Below are 10,613 nucleotides of genomic sequence, written 5' to 3'. Positions count from 1 at the left end.
TTGTCCGCAAACAAGGGATATTTTCTAATTATATTTATTTTAGAATTTTCAGTACATATTTAAAATTGTTGAAACCCTTTTCCGCAAACAAGAGATATTTTCTAATAAATTTATTTTAGAATTTTCAGTACAGAATTAAAATCATTGAAACCCTCGTCCGGAAACAAGAGATATTTTCTAATTAAATTTATTTCAGAATTTTGGTGCAGATTTAAAATTATTGAAACCCTTGTCCGCAAACAAGAGATATTTCCTAATTATATTTATTTTAGAATTTTCAGTACAGATTTAAAATCATTGTAACCCTTGTCCGGAAACAAGAGATATTTTCGATTTAAACTTATTTTAAAATTTTCAGTTCAGATTAGAAATCATTAAAACCCTTGGCCAAAAACAAGAGATATTTCGTACTTAAAGTTATTTTAAAATTTTTGGTACAGATTTAAAATCATTGAAACCCTTGTCCGCAAACAAGAGAGAAATTCTAATTAAATTTAGTTTAGAATTTTCAGTACAGATTTAAAATCCTTGAAACCCTTGTCCGGAAACAAGAGATATTTTTTAATTAAACTTATTTCAGAATTTTGGTGCAGATTTAAAATTATTGAAACCTTTGTCCGCAAACAAGAGATATTTTATAATTAAATTTATTTTAGAATTTTGGTACAGATTTAAAATTATTGAAACCCTTGTCCGCAAACAAGAGATATTTCCTAATTACATTTATTTTAGAATTTTCAGTACAGATTTAAAATCATTGAAACCCTTGTCCGCAAACGAGCGATATTTTCTAATTAAATTTTTTTTAGAATTTTCAGTACAGATTTTAAATCATTGAAACCCTTGTACGGAAACAAGAGATATTTTCGATTTAAAGTTAATTTAAAATTTTCAGTTCCGATTTGAAATCATTAAAACCCTTGTCCAAAAACAAGAGATATTTCGTACTTAAAGTTATTTTAAAATTTTTGGTACAGATTTAAAATTATTGAAAGTCTTGTCCGCAAACAAGGGATATTTTCTAATTATATTTATTTTAGAATTTTCAGTACAGATTTAAAATTGTTGAAACCCTTGTCCGCAAACAAGAGATATTTTCTAATTAAATTTATTTTAGAATTTTTGTACATATTTAAAATTGTTGAAACCCTTGTCCGCAAACAAGAGATATTTTCTTATCAAATTTATTTTAGAATTTTCAGTACAGAATCAAAATATTAAAACCCTTGTCCGCAAACAAGAGAGATATTCTAATTAAATTTAGTTTAGAATTTTCAGTACAGATTTAAAATCCTTGAAACCCTTGTCCGGAAACAAGAGATATTTTCTAATTAAACTTATTTCAGAATTTTGGTGCAGATTTAAAATTATTGAAACCTTTGTCCGCAAACAAGAGATATTTTCTAATTAAATTTATTTTAGAATTTTGGTACAGATTTAAAATTATTGAAACCCTTGTCCGCAAACAAGAGATATTTCCTAATTACATTTATTTTAGAATTTTCAGTACAGATTTAAAATCATTGAAACCCTTGTCCGCAAACAAGCGATATTTTCTAATTAAATTTTTTTTAGAATTTTCAGTACAGATTTTAAATCATTGAAACCCTTGTCCAAAAACAAGAGATATTTCGTACTTAAAGTTATTTTAAAATTTTTGGTACAGATTTAAAATTATTGAAAGTCTTGTCCGCAAACAAGGGATATTTTCTAATTAAATTTATTTCAGAATTTTTGGTACAGATTTAAAATCATTGAAATCCTTGTCCGCAAACAAGAGATATTTTCTAATTAAATTTGTTTTAGAATTTTCAGTACAGATTTATAATCATTGAAACTCTTTTCCGGAAACAAGCGATATTTTCGATTTAAAGTTATTTTAAAATTTTTGGTACTGATTTAAAATCACTGAAACCCTTGTCCGCAAACAAAAGATATTTTCTAATTAAATTTATTTTAAAATTTTTGTACAGATTTAAAATAGTTGAAACCCTTGTTCGTAAAAAAGAGATATTTTCTAATTAAATTTATTTTAGAATTTTCAGTACAGAATTAAAATCATTGAAACCCTTGTCCGGAAACAAGAGATATTTTCGATTGAAAGTTATTTTAAAAATTTTCGAAACAGATTTAAAATCACTGAAACCCTTGTCCGCAAACAAGAGATATTTTCTAATTAAAATTATTTTAGATTTTTGGTACAGATGTAAAATTGTTGAAACCCTTGTCCGCAAACAAGAGATATTTTCTAATTAAATTTGTTTTAGAATTTTTAGTACAGATTTATAATCAATGAAACCCTTGTCCGGAAACAAGAGATATTTTCGATTTAAAGTTATTTTAAAATTTTTTTTACAGATTTCAAATCACTGAAACCCTTGTCCGGAAACAAGAGATATTTTCTTATTAAATTTATTTTAGAATTTTGGTACATATTTAAAATTGTTGAAACCCTTGTCCGGAAACAAGAGATATTTTCGATTTAAAGTTATTTTAAAATTTTTGTTACAGATTTCAAATCACTGAAACCCTTGTCCATAAACAAGAGATATTTTCGATTTAAAGTTATTTTAAAATTTTCAGTAAAGATTTAAAATTGTTTAAACCCTTGTCCGCAAACAAGAGATATTTTCTAATTAAAATTATTTTAGAATTTTGGTACAGATTTAAAATTGTTAAATCGCTTGTCCGCAAACAAGAGATATTTTCTAATAAATTTATTTTAGAATTTTCAGTACAGAATTAAAATCATTGAAACCCTCGTCCGGAAACAAGAGATATTTTCTAATTAAATTTATTTTAGAATTTTGGAACAGATTTAAAATTATTGAAACCCTTGTCCGCAAACAAGAGATATTTCCTAATTATATTTATTTTAGAATTTTCAGTACAGATTTAAAATCATTGTAACCCTTGTCCGGAAACAAGAGATATTTTCGATTTAAACTTATTTTAAAATTTTCAGTTCCGATTTGAAATCATTAAAACCCTTGGCCAAAAACAAGAGATATTTCGTACTTAAAGTTATTTTAAAATTTTTGTACAGATTTAAAATCATTGAAACCCTTGTCCGCAAACAAGAGAGATATTCTAATTAAATTTAGTTTAGAATTTTCAGTACAGATTTAAAATCCTTGAAACCCTTGTCCGGAAACAAGAGATATTTTCTAATTACACTTATTTCAGAATTTTGGTGCAGATTTAAAATTATTGAAACCTTTGTCCGCAAACAAGAGATATTTTCTAATTAAATTTATTTTAGAATTTTGGTACAGATTTAAAATTATTGAAACCCTTGTCCGCAAACAAGAGATATTTCCTAATTACATTTATTTTAGAATTTTCAGTACAGATTTAAAATCATTGACACCCTTGTCCGCAAACGAGCGATATTTTCTAATTAAATTTTTTTTAGAATTTTCAGTACAGATTTTAAATCATTGAAACCCTTGTACGGAAACAAGAGATATTTTCGATTTAAAGTTATTTTAAAATTTTCAGTTCCGATTTGAAATCATTAAAACCCTTGTCCAAAAACAAGAGATATTTCGTACTTAAAGTTATTTTAAAATTTTTGGTACAGATTTAAAATTATTGAAAGTCTTGTCCGCAAACAAGGGATATTTTCTAATTATATTTATTTTAGAATTTTCAGTACAGATTTAAAATTGTTAAAACCCTTGTCCGCAAACAAGAGATATTTTCTAATTAAATTTATTTTAGAATTTTTGTACATATTTAAAATTGTTGAAACCCTTGTCCGCAAACAAGAGATATTTTCTTATCAAATTTATTTTAGAATTTTCAGTACAGAATCAAAATATTAAAACCCTTGTCCGCAAACAAGAGATATTTTCGATTTAAAGTTATTATTAAAATTTTCAGTACAGATTTAAAATCATTGAAACCCTTGTCCGTAAACTACTGATTTTTTCAATTAAATTTATTTCAGAATTTTTGGTACAGATTTAAAATCATTGAAATCCTTGTCCGCAAACAAGAGATATTTTCTAATTAAATTTGTTTTAGAATTTTCAGTACAGATTTATAATCATTGCAACTCTTTTCCGGAAACAAGCGATATTTTCGATTTAAAGTTATTTAAAATTTTTGGTACTGATTTAAAATCACTGAAACCCTTGTCCGCAAACAAAAGATATTTTCTAATTAAATTTATTTTAAAATTTTGGTACAGATTTAAAATAGTTGAAACCCTTGTCCGCAAACAAGAGATATTTTCTAATTAAAATTATTTTAGAATTTTGGTACATATTTAAAATTGTTGAAACCCTTGTCCGCAAACAAGAGAGATATTCTAATTAAATTTAGTTTAGAATTTTCAGTACAGATTTAAAATCCTTGAAACCCTTGTCCGCAAACAAGAGATATTTTCTAATTAAAATTATTTTAGAATTTTGTTACAGATTTAAAATTATTGAAACTCTTGTCCGCAAACAAGGGATATTTTCTAATTATATTTATTTTAGAATTTTCAGTACAGATTTAAAATTGTTAAAACCCTTGTCCGCAAACAAGAGATATTTTCTAATTAAATTTATTTTAGAATTTTTGTACATATTTAAAATTGTTGAAACCCTTGTCCGCAAACAAGAGATATTTTCGATTTAAAGTTATTTTAAAATTTTTGGTACAGATTTAAAATCATTGAAACCCTTGTCCGTAAACTACAGATTTTTTCAATTAAATTTATTTCAGAATTTTTGATACAGATTTAAAATCATTAAAATCCTTGTCCGCAAACAAGAGATATTTTCTAATTAAATTTATTTTAGAATTTACAGTACAGATTGAAAATCATTAAAACCCTTGTCCGTAAACAAGAGATATTTTCGATTTAAAGTTATTTTAAAATTTTCAGTAAAGATTTAAAATTGTTTAAACCCTTGTCCGCAAACAAGAGATATTTTCTAATTAAAATTATTTTAGAATTTTGGTACAGATTTAAAATTGTTAAATCGCTTGTCCGCAAACAAGAGATATTTTCTAATAAATTTATTTTAGAATTTTCAGTACAGAATTAAAATCATTGAAACCCTCGTCCGGAAACAAGAGATATTTTCTAATTAAATTTATTTTAGAATTTTGGAACAGATTTAAAATTATTGAAACCCTTGTCCGCAAACAAGAGATATTTCCTAATTACATTTATTTTAGAATTTTCAGTACAGATTTAAAATCATTGAAACCCTTGTCCGCAAACAAGCGATATTTTCTAATTAAATTTTTTTTAGAATTTTCAGTACAGATTTTAAATCATTGAAACCCTTGTCCGGAAACAAGAGATATTTTCGATTTAAAGTTATTTTAAAATTTTTCAGTTCAGATTTTAAATCATTAAAACCCTTGTCCAAAAACAAGCGATATTTTCGATTTAAAGTGTTTTTTAAAATTTTTGGTACAGATTTAAAATCACTGAAAGCCTTGTCCGCAAACAAGAGATATTTTCTAATTAAAGTTATTTTAAAATTTTTGGTACAGATTTAAAATCATTGAAACCCTTGTCCGCAAACAAGAGATATTTTCTAATTAAACTTATTTTAGAGTTTTGGTACAGATTTAAAATTATTGAAACCCTTGTCCGCAAACAAGAGATATTTTCTAATTAAATTTATTTTAGAATTTTGGAACAGATTTAAAATTATTGAAACCCTTGTCCGCAAACAAGAGATATTTTTTAATTAAATTTATTTTAGAATTTTGGAACAGATTTAAAATTATTGAAACCCTTGTCCGCAAACAAGAGATATTTTCTAATTATATTTATTTTAGAATTTTTGGTACAGATTTAAAATTGTTGAAACCCTTGTCCGCAATCAAGAAATATTTTCTAATTAAATTTAATTTAGAATTTTCAGTTCAGATTTGAAATCATTGAAACCCTTGTCCGCAAACAAGAGATATTTTCTGATTAAAATTATTTTAAAATTTCAGTACAAATTTAAAATCATTGAATCCCTTGTCTGGAAACAAGAGATATTTTTATTTAAAGTTATTTTAGAATTTTCAGTACACATTTAAAATCATTGAAACCCTTATATTAAAAATTATTTTTCATTACAAAATTTTTCGCATTTCAACATTGCCCAAAATGGACCGGGCACTGTCGACATTGCCCAGAAAACTGCATTTTATAAATAATTTTCGACATTGACCGAAAAAAACAGGACAATGTCGACAGTGCCCAGTGATTTTGGGCAATGTCGACAATGTCCGGGCATTCTCGGACCTTGCCCGGCTCCCGCACATTGCCCGTAACACATATACACAGTGAAGTTTTACTTAGTTTTTAGTGCATATACACTTTTTTCTACGTTAAAGACTTTTGACACATTCTAAGTGAAATCTCACATATTCAAATTTAGAGAGTAGAGTCTTTGGTACCCTTGCTGCACATTTTCAGGCATATTAGACAACTTAATCGTAAATTTATTCGTTAAAATAACATATAATACATTTTTTGTTGCATTTGATTTACAAAGCACTGTGTGCAACTCGAGCGGAAAGTAGCATTTTCTGACGACATTGATTGCTGATCTCGCTTTACTCGAGCATCAACTTAACAGCTCGTCTGAAAACTGTTTTTTCGCTCTCGTTATTTAATTTAGTATTGTAAATCAGAAAGATTTTCTTATTTTACTGCTTTTTTAAATTATGAAATTATTTGATTTAAATAATTAATTTCTTTTCTAGTTTTAGATTTTTAAAATTCCATCGTTAAAAAATTCTACAAGTGTTGTTTCAAGCACTTGCAGATGTTAGCGAAAGCAACGAAACTATGTATTTGTTTACTTATTAAGGTTATAATGGTAAGAGATTGGAAGAGAAAAAATTGCGTCAATTGAGTTATTATTATTTCAATAAAATAAACTACATTTGAAAAAGTAATTTTTGTAATTATTTATTTAATCCAAATAAAAATTCAGCTCATCAGACGCTATGGTATTTCTGTCGTCTCAAGCACATTTATTTTGCACTTCTGCAGTGTCTTTTCGATACAGCAGAAGGTGGTTCCAGAATAGGTGCAAATGCCAAGTACAAGTGCAAGTACAAATGCAAATCCCATGAGTGCGAAAGAGATAGGTAATCTATCTATCTCTCTTGCACTCATGGGATTTGCATTTGGACTTGTAGTTGCACTTGCTTTTTGCACCTATTCTGGAACCGCCTAGACGTCTTGGTTTAGCGTGACCGCTGTACACTTTGAAAAATCGTCGGGTTCTGTATAGCAGTTGTGCTGAAAGATGACGTCTACTATCTTTGAAAGACACAGCAGTCGTGTCAAATAATTGTATTTAAGACGACAGGGATACCAGCGTGTTTGATGATCTGAAATTTTTTCTGTGTAATAATCAAGTAACCGGTTATTTACCAAAAAAATCAATTGCTTTCATTAATTATAATTTTCTAATATTAACAATAGAATCGGCATCTACGATTTAAAAAAAAATTTGAAATAAGGATGTCAGATTCGTAATCAGCGACGTCGAAAACCTCTGAGTAATAAGTTTCAAGTACAACTGATTTTTTTAAAAATATCATCCAACATATTGGATCCGCCATTTTGAAAGGAAAAATTCCAATATCCGTTTTGTAATTAGCGAATTAACAACCATCGTCAATAACTAAACGATAAATTTTCTTACTTATTTACAGATATGCCGTAAAATAATGCATTTTTAAATTTGCATTTTTATAAATGTACGAATTATTTAATATAATGTACGTTTATTTTTATTGTATATTTTATATATATTATTAATATAATGTATCAATTATAATTAGGATAATAATTATAAATAATAATAAAAATGATTAATTATTATAATTATTAATGAGTTATTAATTAATAATTTATTTATTATTAAATAATTATAATAATTAAAAATAATAATAATAATAATTATTATTATTAATTATACATAATTACAAATTTCAAAGAAAAAGTTAATTAAATAAAATTTGATAAGAAGACAGATTTAATTATCTAATAATTAATCATTTAAATAAATAACTTCTAAAATTTTTAATATGATTGCATAATTGTATGTAATATTAATTATATTTAATAATTACGTCAATATTCGTATTCCACAAGCATTTTGTTTCATAATTAGAGAGAAAAATTTGTAAAATATAACATTGTACGATTTCAAAATTGTAAAATCTAACATTTCGAAACTTTTTGTTAGTAAAATCTAAAAGTTTTTTTTTATCTTTATTATAATATCAAAATATTCACGATTGTAAAATATAACATCATGACAATAAAATTTGTGTGAAAATGATACTGACTCTATAAGCGCTGCATTTATACCTTTTACAACAGTCTACATCAGGATGCGATTCAAGGAACAACCTAATAAGCTGCCAGTCGTAAATCTGGACTCAATTGTTGAACAACAAGAGAAGAAAGTTAAGCGTCATGGTAGTTTATTATCAGGTAGTATTCGTGCAATTTTCTGTGGCCCATCAAATTGTGGAAAAACAAATGTATTACTATCTCTAATTCTAGATCCTAATGGTCTCAGATTTGACAACATTTACTTATACTCAAAATCATTACAACAACCAAAATATAAATTCTTAGAACAAGTTGTGAGTAACGTTGATGGAGTTGAATATTTACCATTTAGTGATCATGAAGAAGTAATTGCTCCTAAAGAAGCAAAACAAAATTCAATATTTATATTTGACGATATTGCTTGTGAAAAGCAAGACAACGTAAGGGCATTCTTTTGTATGGGTAGACATGTTGACGTTGATTGTTTTTACCTCTGTCAAACATATGCTAGAATTCCTAAACATTTAGTACGTGATAATGTTAATTTATTAGTCCTTTTTCGTCAAGATGAGAAAAATTTAAGACATGTGTATGATGATCATGTTAATACTGACATGACATTTAATCAATTTCGAGAGTTATGTTCAACATGTTGGAATTCAGACAAATATGGCTTTGTAGTAATTGATAAAGATTCTAATTTAAATGATGGAAGATATAGAAAAGGATTCGACAGTTTTCTAGCACTATAAATACACGATAATTTTTAAAATAGTATTAGTGTTGTTTTAAAACTTGAAATATCAACATGTTTCATAAAGAGAAAGAGTATCTACGTCAAATTGCTAAAGCTAGTGAGGCAATTAGACGGAAGCATCGTATGTTGAAATTAGGGAAGGAAGCTGTCGAAAATGTTTTGAATGAAACTTTTAAGCCAGTAGTTCAACCTTTACAAAAAATTATTAACTTGACAGATTATAAACATGAAAATGTTAATATTGAAAAGAAAGAAGAGATTGAAAATAAAGCTGCATCTGATAAAAATGATAGTGATGATGATATAAATTATATGAGTACTGATGATGGTGAAACACTAAAACCCGGATCTGACATTGATAAATTAGTTAGTAAATATATATTTTTGATAAAACATAATAGAAAACAATGTTTGGATATGATATATGGAGTACGCAAAGCTAATGATGGTTCCCTTATGATTGGTAATAAAACCATAATCTTTAAAAATCACATTGTAGATATTGAAGATAAACGTTTTAAAATTACCTCTGGGTTATTAGAACTTTTATTTAAAAACAAACCTGAAAAATCATACATTAGTGAACATGATATGAATAGTTATAAACAAATTCTTACCACCTCCAATGCACATAGAAAAAACTATAGTTCCTCTAACTCTATTCATAGAGATAAAAGTTTTAAATACATGAATATTATATCAAAATTATTTCCTTCTACAAAAGAGTCATCTATAAGTGGTAGTTCACTACCTAAATTTATGATTGCGAATAAAAGTTTTAAACCAGATTATATTTATTGGGATGATCCAAATGAATTGGTTGATCGTCTTCGATTACTTATGGCATCTCAAGGAGCTGGTAATACTAGTCATAATAATGAAATTATGTCAATTATTGAGGAATTACGTGAGGCTAAAATCATATATTAAGGTGTGCTTTAGTAAATGTCATTCATTTCAATAATGAGCATTGATCTGTTCGGACATCCTCTCAGTCAAGGAGGAACAGTAATAGCAAGACGTGGACCTACTGGAGTTGGATTTAAAGTTAATTCAAGTGGACACTTTGATATAGATAATAAAAGACTTTGTAACGTTAAAGACGCTGAAGAACTGCATGATGCAGTAAATTTAAGACTTGTACAAAACATTGTAAAAAACGAAATAAAAACTATTTTCCAAGTTACGTCATCATTAAGATCATCTATTGATGACTTGAATCTTTTTATGCAAATTATTGAGGATAGAGTTAACGAAAAACTAAAACAAATTGAATCACAGCAAAATTTATATTTAATGCAGCTAAATTTATTAAAGAATGATGGCTGATAAAAAGTTAACAGTAGTAACTGAACTTCATACACAGGCTAGAAAAAATTTCCATCGCCGTCGCGTAGAAATGCGTGATATTGATGACACCTGGCAAGCAGATTTAGTTGAAATGCTACCTTATTCAAAAATAAACAAAGGTTACAATTATTTACTTACAGTCATAGATATCTTATCCAAGTATGCTTGGGCTGTTCCAGTAAAAAGTAAAAATGGAAAAGATGT

The sequence above is a fragment of the Leptopilina boulardi genome, unplaced genomic scaffold (assembly GCF_019393585.1).
Source record: "Leptopilina boulardi isolate dan_hultmark-lab unplaced genomic scaffold, ZJU_Lbou_2.1 LbouV2_322, whole genome shotgun sequence".
NCBI classification, from domain to species: Eukaryota; Metazoa; Arthropoda; class Insecta; order Hymenoptera; family Figitidae; genus Leptopilina; species Leptopilina boulardi.
Note: the sequence above shows the minus strand (reverse complement) of the source record.